Below are 11134 nucleotides of genomic sequence, written 5' to 3'. Positions count from 1 at the left end.
AGGAATGGTGTGTCCATTCCTTGAGGTGTTCCCAGTGATGTCTATGAAAAGCTTCAGAAACCAGAGTGTAGATCAGTGATTCCTGACATTTTCTCAGACTTTACTCAAAGAACTTCTACAGACATTTGCTTACAAGCCATCTCATAAAAGATAGCTTTTATCTTGTCAATGAGGTTTATCACCCTTTTTATTGTACATGTCAGACACTGTAAACAATTTTTCTCTCCCTTTTCTGGGTGCTTGTCAAACCTTGTATTAGTCAGGGTACACTTACTGCTATAACAAACAACCCCCATATCTCAATAACTTAACACAATAAGAATTTGTTTCTGGCTCACATCACAATCCGATACAGGTTGGAGATGGGAGGAGAGGCTTTTAAACCTAATAGTTCTACTGGATCCTCTAACAGATTAGGGAAGAGAGCATGGAGAATTTCAAGGGAGTTTAATGGATCAGGCCTGGATGTGGTATTGATCACTTCTGCCCATATTTCACTGGCCAACTTACAGTAATGTGGCTTCAAGGGAGGCCAGGAAATGTAGTCCTTTTGTGTGCCCGTGAGGAAAAGGAAAATGTCTTGGTGAACCACTAGTTAGCCTCTACCACACGAAGATATAATGAGGATTAAATGGATCTTGTAAAGAGTTTAGCTCAGCATCTCTGTACATATTGTGAGAGTTCAACAGTATCACATTAAACTCTTCTCAGTGAGGTAGACACTGCTATTAATCATCCCCATTTCAGAGATGAGAAACAGACCCCAAGAAATTTTTGCTTTCCCAAAATTGCATGGCTAATAAATGGCAGAGCTGGGATTAAATCTAAGGAAGTCTGACAAGGCCCATTTTCTTAAAAATGAGATTGTATTTGTTTAAGGCACTCGACAAATGTAGGTTCTGCCTTTATACAGACAGGCCACTTTCAAAGGTTCGGCTATGTTCAGATCTTCTGATTTCCTGAAAAGTCATTGTACCCTTCCCATATATCATTCATAAATGAATCTTGACCAATCATTGCTAAAGATGGGATTGGATATTCCCACTTCATCGCTGCAGTTTCTATTGCTTGCTTGGTCTACTGATGTCCAAAGTGAAGTGTGTTCACTCTAGAGGTATATGAAAAATAATCCACTGAGGTATGGTAAGAATTTTTGTATATGCAAGATAATCCAGTGACATGTAAGAATTTTTGTAATTTCAATGTATGTTTGTTATTCATAAAAAATTAACTTCTATTAATATGGATTGAATTCGGCATGCTCACACTGTTCCTATATTTGATGCTCACATGTCACGTGTGGTATAAATGGAGGTTTTTTTCACTTTCACCATTTAGTGACATACGGCAGTTTGTAAATGGATTTATGGATTTTTTAAAAAATTAAAAAATTTTTTTTCACTAAACTAAATCTTGCAAAATGAGCAACTGGTTTAAAAAGATTGCTGAAAAAAAAAATAACTCTGAATTGAAGGACCAAAAAAATGGCAGAACTGACACTTCTATTTAGTATCAGGCACATGATGAGATTAAATATAATGATAATCTAATCAAATCTGATAAGTTGACCAAAAAAAAAAGAAAATCCTAAACTATTAAGTAGCCTATTTGAAATATTAATGTATGTCCACTATTAATAACAAATACAGAATCCTAAGTATATATTTTGCCCTGAGATGAAAATAGTTTATTTCAACTTCATTTCATCCCTTAGAATTCTTGATTTTATCTACATTTTGTAATGGACATCATATACTAGTAAATATATATATATGTATATATATATAGAAGATGTATGCCCAAATTAAGTTTAATTAATTTGAGATATAGTAGTTTCCCCTTATTCACAGGGGATATATTCCAAGACTCCCACTAGATGACTAAAACTGCAGATAGTACCGAACCTTATTTATACTGTTTTTTATCTATACATACATAAAGTTTTAATTTATAAATTAGGCACAGTAAGAGAGTAACAATAACCAGTAATAAAACAATTATGACAATATACTTTAATAGTTATGTGGTCTATCTCAAAATATCTTAATTGTAATGTATTCATCTTTTCTTGGGAGATGTGAGATGATACAATGCCTACATGATGAGGTAAATGACAGGCATTGTGACTTAGCGTTAGGCTACTACAAGGGTTACTTGAACACAAGCACTATGATACCAGGACAGTAGATCTGATAACCAAGCCAGCTACTAACCAATCAATGGAGGTAGTGTATACAGCATGGATATGCTGAACAAAGAGATGTCATATCCCCAGTGGGATGGAGAAGGAAGGAGTAAGATTTTATCGTACTACTCAGAATGGTGCACAATTTAAAACTTACGAATTGTTTGGAATTTTCCACCTAATATTTTCAGATCACAGTTGACGGCAGATAACTGAAACCATAGAAAGTGAAGCCACGAATAAGGGGAGACTACTGTAGTGACTTAGAGCCTTCCCACCTTTCTCCAGTTACAAGTCCTGGCCTATGACCACAATAGTGACTAGTACCTAACGATCATGCAATGAGTTAGCTGCTATTATTAATATTAGGTTCAGTCCAAAAGCCCAAGGAGGTACAGATGATTCTGATGTAGACAGACATCCATCATTTATATAATAACCCCCACAATTTCACCTCAAGTAAACAACATAATCTAGTCTCTCTGGGGACAGTTTCTTTGAAACTATAACATTTACCGCAATTATAATGCTAGATCCCAAAGGCAGTCATACTAAATTGAGGAATTTCAGAAAGCTCTTCTTCTAACCCCTCTCTTACAGTGTGATGTGAAGAAACCCCAAAAGACCTCTCTTAGCTCCTCTACCACCAAAAGCCCCTACCTCATTCCTGCCTGAAGTCCCTACTATTAGCATTTATACCCATGAAGGAGACTACCTTTACTATCCCTCTACCCCTGCCCCAAATTCGCCTTCCCTACTCCCTGTTCACAAGTACTTAATATAAACCTCAATAACAGCACTTTGTAGATACTTGTTTATGTGTCTGGCTGCCTGTTAAATAACATGCTCTGGTGGGGATAAAGTTTATCTTTATTTTTATTCACAGGTTTTGGAATTATATAGTGCTGACTATATGATTTTAGGCATGTAAGTAAACCTCTCTCAATCTAAGGTTTCATCTATAAAGTGGGAAAATACATCATAGAGTTTCTGTGAACACTAAATGGGGCGATATGTTTTTTTAAATATTTGGCTCACCACTATGGTGCCTCAAGCCCAAACCCACACTTCTTAGCTTCAGCCAGGTCTCTACTAGTTCTTAGGAATGACAGAGCAAAAGGCTATTTGCAAAGATGCCTGCCCCTGAGTTCCCAGCTATGCTGGATGCAAGTCTGGTGTTCGAAGAATAAAAATTAATTTCCTCAAAGAACTGTTAAAAAAACATATATGGCTTATTTTAAGTGTTCAACGAAAGTTATTACTGTGTTCTCCGTCCCTCCCACCCAACACAGTAATATCTTTTGAAAGTATGTTAACTGAAAGAATGAACTAATTATTTTATGCAAGCCCTGAGATTCTTATTAAATTTTTTGAATAATAATGGATAATGTTTCTAGAGTGTTTATTATGTCTCAGGTAATGTGGAATGTGCTTTATATATGTTTAATCTTCACAATGACCATATGAACTAAGTACTACCTTAATCTCCATTTCACACACGAGAAAACTGAGGCCCAGTTATTTATACAGAGTTGAGTGGTAGAGTCAAGATTATAATCTGACTCTTGGACCCATATTCTTAACCACTGTGTTTACTGCAGAGGAACACTTACGGTTTAAATGTCCAATTTTTAGCCACACTAGGGCTATGGATTTAGAGCAAACACTGCCTAGGCCATTAGCAAACACTTCATAGACACCATCCTGTTCTCTCACCCATAAGATTGAGCCCTCTCAGAAGCAATGTGCATAGCAGTGCCAGGAATCAGATTCTTTGAAGTATACAGCCCATGAAATCAACCTGGTTGGGCTCTGGCCCAGCAGCCAGCTCTGAGTCAGCTGGCAGGCATAAGGGCCAGAGGCTCAGATGTAATCAGTTCCTGAACAAGCTCAACCACACCACCTCCACCTTCCTCAGCCTTACCATATCTTTCCAACCTGATTGCACAAGAAACTTGTTTGCAGGGGAAGCCACCACCTCTCTCAGAAATGGCCCACTAACTCCTCCTTGATCCCTCCCTTACTAACTCCCTTCAGGGCCATCCACACATACTATGCAAAACAAAAACAAAAACAAAAACAAAAACAAAAAAAAACGATTACTGCTCATTAATGCTGGAAGTTTTGGTAGAGTACATACTTTAGAGTCAAAATCAGCCAGAATTTAAACTCTCAGCTTTATAATATTGGGGACAAATTGCCTAATCTCTTTCAATTTTAATTTTCTTGTTTATAAGTTAGGGATGACAATATTAAGTGTTTTACAGAGTTATCAATATTGAGAAACTTCTGAAAATGAAATTGCTTACAGGAAGAGATCAAATGTTAGCTATAACTGTGTAGCCTGGGGAAAGTGAACAATGGAGACTCTCTAAATCTTCACCCAGAAATCTTTTGTGTAAATTAAAAAGCCCCTGGCACAGAGTAAATGCTCAAAGCATTAATGCATTTGATCAACAACCTCCCCCTCTGGTCAGTTTAATAATAGTCAACAACTCTGGTTCCTTCCATCACAAGCCTAGTGAGATGCAGTCTTGCTGTCAGGTATAAAAGGGACAACACTATTGGAGAATAGGTAAGGATCTAGTTGGACTGTTTTAGGTCTTGAGGATTTGATATCAAGGTAAGGGCTAGATGTGCTTAGGAAACCTTAAGAGTTTATATGGCTTTTACTTTTCCTTTAACCAGTTTGATCCTCACGACTTTATGAGGGTGGTTCTCCTATCATATTTGGAATTATTTTGGATATAAATGACCCTTGAACAACATGGGTCCACTTCACATGCAGAATTTTTTCAATTGACCCACACAGTTCAAACCTGTGTTGTTCAAGGGTCAATCCCCAGTTGGGAATGCCTGTGTGTGGAGAGCTGACTGCAGTTATACTTGGATTTTCCACTGTGCAGGGGTTTGGCGCCCCTAACTCCAGTATTGATCAAGGGTCGACTACAGTTGTTTTACATGCCATTCTCTTCCACTATGAGACAAATTTTCATTATCTTTCTCTACCTAAAATTTCACTGATGAGGTCGCTGGCCTAACAGTGTTTGAAGTGGGTTTCTAAATGGGGAGAGGTAAAAATAGAAACAGAAATCATTCCATCTAGGAAGCCAGAGATGTGTTACATAAGGTAAACTTTGGGACAAACCTTAATTTCTTCATCTGCAAAATCGCATAATCCCTACTTCAAAAATCTTAAAAAGATAAAGTATGTAATGCTGATCCTTTGATTGTAGCACATATTAATGAACCTAAAAGTAAGTTGAATAAAATCTCTAATAAGTTGTGAAGTTCCTTTGAGAGTAGGAACCATATATCACATTTATTTTCACATTTCCTTCTGTGCTTAAAACGGGACTTTTATTTCCTCAGCAAATATTTTTTGAGTATCCACTAGGTGTCATATATTAGGTAGATTCTGGAAACACCAATGTAACTAAACAAAGACATGCCCTTGGGAGTCTTAATAGTTTTGTGGGGAAAAGGTGCGAATAGATCTGTAAGCCAAAAAAGTTGCAGTATAATATATCGTAGTGGAGTGGGAGATTTCCTGGTTTAAGACTAAATCCTATCGTTTCAAAAAATCTCTCCCCAATTAATCTGCCTCAGTGACTAAATTTTCACCATTAACATATTCTTCATAAGACCACTATTGTGTTGTAGTTGCCTCTGGAAAACTAAAGGATATTAATATCTATAAAATTACTTTTTACCTCTTTTTACTTTTTTTTAATTTTAATGTTTTCATACAGTAAGATTCACTTTTTGATGTATAATTCTATGAGTTTTGACAAAAGCAGTCACGTAATCAATAGCACAATCAAAGCAGTTCCATCACTTTCCCAAATTTTTTGTGATAAAATAATTTTCAGAAAGTAATGTTTGAATGTTCCATGTACAACTTTTTCTTATTCAAAAACGGTATTTGGAACAGTAATTTTTCAAATAAGCCTCTATAGGAATATAGATATCCGAGGGGCTAAATCACTACACCATTGTTAGTCATCTGTACCTTGGTAGATCAAGCTGTTGAAAAAAATTAGGACTCAGAAAAGGGTGCATGTGGTGTATGTAGTGTGTGTGTGCATGCAGATTGAGATTAGTGTCTGAAAGTATGTTCTGAATAATAGAAGCAGATATGGATAGTGCATTTTGTTTGAGTAGCATTAAGAGCCCTGGGTTCTTAAAGACAGGGGGTACCAAAGAGATGAGCCCTGAAGTTGGATGGCCTTCTGAGATTCCAGTACTGACTTTACCAGTAACTTGAAAAGTCACTTCCCCTTTCTGGGTCTCTATTTCATCATTTATAAAAAATAAGATTGGATTAAGTATATTCTAAAGGGCACGTCCGTGTTCTCCAAAAGAAATAACACGTGTGTGTGTGTATGTGTGTGCGCGCACGTGTGCGCGTTTGCTGAATTTTTGTCCTTCAGTTTTAACTGGACAGAAATATATGTAGATAACAATAACCAAACTCTAGTAAGCATTTTGATTTCTTAAAATTTCATGTAATTTGATGTCAGAATTTGCAAAGTTAAAACTGTTCTGAACTGGGCTATAGTGATACAGCTCTGTGACACTTAGCCTTCTCATTTATAGAATGCTTGTATATACTCTACTGTTCCTTGTAGTTCTCACATTTTAGGACTATGAAATGTTAAAACTTACCACTGTTTCTTCTCACATCCTCTGGGTCTACATTGCAATGTAATTAGTAGCATAGAAATGTAAGTAGGAAATAAAAGAAGGCAGAAGGCAGGGAGATTGAGTGAGGCTGGATGTGGAAACCTTTAACCTATCTTAATTTTCTATTACCAAGATTAGTGCTATAGTGTGCAAAAGGGACACTATAGGGACATTATAATGTCCCTTCACATAACTGTAGCTAATGAAAAACCTTACTGGGCGAGATCAGATGGAAGTAGTCTATCTAAAAATGCTTTACTTATTTGCAGAGTACTTTTTTTTTTTAAAGAAATTGAAGATGGAATAGCTTTTGACAAATCTATATCATCTTGGAATCTGTTACATAAAGGATCAGGTATCAAAGGAAAACAGTAATATCACCACATACAAAGTCATTCTGAAGTCATTTCGTAGGCTTCCTTTGGAAGTTAACCTTGTGTTGCAGTAATGGCTTTATGGTCATGGCATTAAACATATGACATAAAGCCCAGTTACCAATTAATAGTATATTCTCAAATATCCTGGTCCTCTCTGCACTGGAAATCAAGGATTCCAATTCAGTCTCCTGTCCAGACCTTGTAGGACTTCGCATCAAGCAATGTTCTATTTCCTTCTTTGTTTGAAACAGTACACTTCACTGGCACAAAATCCATCACAAACGAATCAGGGATAAGGGATGACATTAAGACAATTATTACTTGAAGGACTAAGCAGTCCATCAGTTTTATAATTTAACAACCTATTTATCGATTAAACGATTGCTGCATACCATGTATATGCCAGGCAGAAGAGTGTATTATTACAGATGAGAATAACATGCTGCGAAAGGCAACTTACTGGTTTATGAGCCAGTCATTTTGCAGCTTTGTGCTAAAAGGGAAGGTTAAAAGGCAGAACCACACTGTTTCCTAGACATCATAATCAGCTTTAGGGGAAAGCTATGAATTATAAAAGTGGTTTTCTAATTTTCTCCATTGGCCCACTATTAGTCAATGGTTCTACCTTTGCTGGGTCAAGTACTAAACGATGCAATATACCCATAATTGTTTTCAAAATATAAAATTGTCATGTGGCTTACTCAAAAACCACACAAGTGAAAAAGAATACTGGAAATGAGAATTGTTCTGAAAGTCTGGGACATATTGTCACTGTTCATGCTTCCAAGTACCAAATCACCTAAATGACTATTGCAGAAAGGAAATTACAGATCGACCATCACTTATCTTAACTCCATGGGATCAGGTGTGATGCAGAACTCAGAAGTCCCTGGAGTTTACAATGGCAGTAAGGTCCACTACATACTGTGTATTATGGAAAGTCCCCAGCAGGGTGTAGGGCAGCACACTGCTGAAACAATGTTTCTGCAGTGAAGAATGCATGCTCATATCTAGTAGCATGGGTAAAAGCCTATAAATGGCTTCATATCAGTACAGGTCAGGACAGGTTACTTCCCAGCTACCCGATTCCCTCATCTGTAAAATGAAGTTCTATTTAACTTCTTTATGAGTTGACCAACATGAGTGCTTCTAAGTCAGAACTGAAATAATCTGTACCTCTATCATGCTCTAATTTAGAGATATTAGTCTAGGACTCCCCATGTAGATCAAAAGAACTTGAAAATCACTATTCACTTTAACATTTTTAGTTCAAACAACGATGTTTTTGTCTAAACTGTTTTACTGCCTTCTAAACGAGCTATGTGAAAATATACCCACTGGTATTGATGGAAGATGGAAGAGTAGGAAAAGGGCATTAAAAATCCTTGTAGCTGTAAATTATAACACAAACCCTAGAAACCTTGAAATGTCTTTCCTGGAGGGCAGAAAAGATACCAACTACATTGTGAAGACAACAGAGAAAATTGCAGCATAAATTTCAGCTTTAAAGTTTTAAAAATATGTATTTTCAAATAAGTTTTTAAAAAATGTGCTTTAGTTACGGAACTTTTGTTTCACCATACCATCTTAGTTTCATATGGTTGTTTTACCTCTGGGAAATGTGGGGAAAAGACCCTGCTTTTAGTTTTGGCCAAATGGGACAAACATAGGTCTAGGACATTTACTTCCTCTTGTTTCCCCTAAGATACTAGTAGCAGTTCTTGTGTAAATTTTAAAAGTCAAACGAACCTGGATTCCATTCTTAATTCTTCTACTTGTTAATGGGTGACCTTGAGCAGATTTATGCATTAAGGTAATTCCTACTCCAAGTACTGTTAAATGAAAATGGTAGCTAAAAATATACTCATGGCAGTACTTATTAGCTTTCTGTGAGAAAATCTCTTCCCTCACTTATTGAACGTCTACGGAAGAGGTTTTTTTACTTTCCAGTTGGAGGTAGGTCAATGCTGAAATGTTTGAGCAGTGTCTAGAGAAATAGAGGTAATACAGATTTTAGGCTAATCAGGTAAGGATAAACAACTTAGTTGAGTGTGCCAGGCACTTTCCTAGGATTATGGATTACATCAGATACAATTAAAACAGACCAAAAAGAAATCCTTTTCTCATGGAACTTACACACCAGTTGGGTACACTTGAGTATGTTAACCTTACTTTTAAATTCTATCTACAAGAGATACTTTGAGTTACAAACAACCCCTCCAATCTATTCATTTATACAGCAAATATTTAGTCCCTACTGTTCCTTTTTTCATGTTGGGCATTGAATTTAATGTTCTCAAAATAGTGATCCCTTTACAGGAAAGTTTCATTCATTCTACTGTTACTGAGCCCTTACACTATGTAACAAGTGTAGTGGATATAGACAAGCTTGGATACTAAACACACACTTTTAGACAACAGTAAAGCAGCCGCTTCCCCTGCCTGCCCCTAATGAAACAAATGAAGATAATTTAGTACTTTCTAAAAGTATGAGTCTCCATCATGAGAAATTCCTTAAAATCACTTTATAGTATAATTTGATTTTGAATTATATGAGGTATCACAAGTTTCTTAGTGCTTTGATCTTTGAAGATCTTAATCAGACCTTACTTAGATACAAGAATAAAAAAAATAAAGTTCCTGCCATTAAAAAATTTAACCAGAGTTCTTAATTAGGGGTTCACAGATAGAACTCAGGGGGTCCATGAACTTGGATGCAGAAAAATCACATCTCTATTGTCAATAACTTCTAATAAAATTTAAATGTAGGTAAGAGATCACAGTACTATTAACAGTAAATGTGACTCACGGTTGAACTGTTTTCATGATTGTTGCAGAAAACTTGAAATATTTGTTCACCACTACTGAAATTACAGTAGAGCCAACACTAGCTCTTAACTGAGTTAACAAACCATGTATTTCTATATCAAAAAATTTTAATGTTTCGGTATTTCAATATTATTGGATCTTTTTGTAATCCAATATACTGAACTTTAGGCATTCAAAATTTCTTTTGAAAAGTGAACTATAGACTTTACTAGATTGACAAAAGGGTACAGGACACTAAAAAGGTTGAGTCTAATGGTCTACAGGGTCATAGTCATCGCTGTACTTCTTGGGCCTTGTACTTCATAAACACTCAATACATACTTACAGAATGAATGAAATGGATTTAGAACTGGTTGAAACTGTGCTCCCCAAATATTAACACTTTGGGTATCTATAATACTGTAGGACTTCCTATTCAAAAATATTTCTTTAATCAAATGCTTTAGATGAATATATATAACTTATTCATTTCCCTAAGAAAACTTTATTATACACCTTAGGCAATACTTGTTCATGTGGTTGGATTACATTCTTCACTGAATATTATGTACAAACGTTAAAGAAATTTTGGCACCTGTCTTGGAATTGCAAGAGGTACTGAGCACAATGGAAAGACTGAATTAGGAACACAAAAGGGGGCCTATGTTTAGAGGCCTGACTTTGGCAAATTATTTTACCTTGGTGCTTTCAAGTAAAATTAGGTGGAGGGAAATCACCTGTGAGTGTCTTAAATGGCTATATTCATGAACATATTTAAGTTCACCTTCAGATACTTATTCTTACAAAAAAATGTTTTCTAGTACCACCTTAATTATTCAAACATATAAAAACTGAGAAAAAACATTGGACAGAGGGCAGACTTTTCCAGTTAATCATTAACTATGGACATGTGGATTTTAAATCTTGACTTTGGGATATTTACTGTGTTTACCTTTAGTGGTATGTTAAAGTCAACAGTGAAAATTATGCCAATTTGTTACAAACACAACAATGGGTCAACTAAACAAGACTAAAACATGTTTCATTTCCTTAATATTAACTCAAAGTAAAATATTTA

The sequence above is a fragment of the Pteropus alecto genome, unplaced genomic scaffold (genome assembly GCF_000325575.1).
Source record: "Pteropus alecto unplaced genomic scaffold, ASM32557v1 scaffold7, whole genome shotgun sequence".
Lineage (NCBI taxonomy): Eukaryota > Metazoa > Chordata > Mammalia > Chiroptera > Pteropodidae > Pteropus > Pteropus alecto.
The sequence above is the reverse complement of the archived record's forward strand: the minus strand, read 5'-3'. Positions refer to the sequence as shown.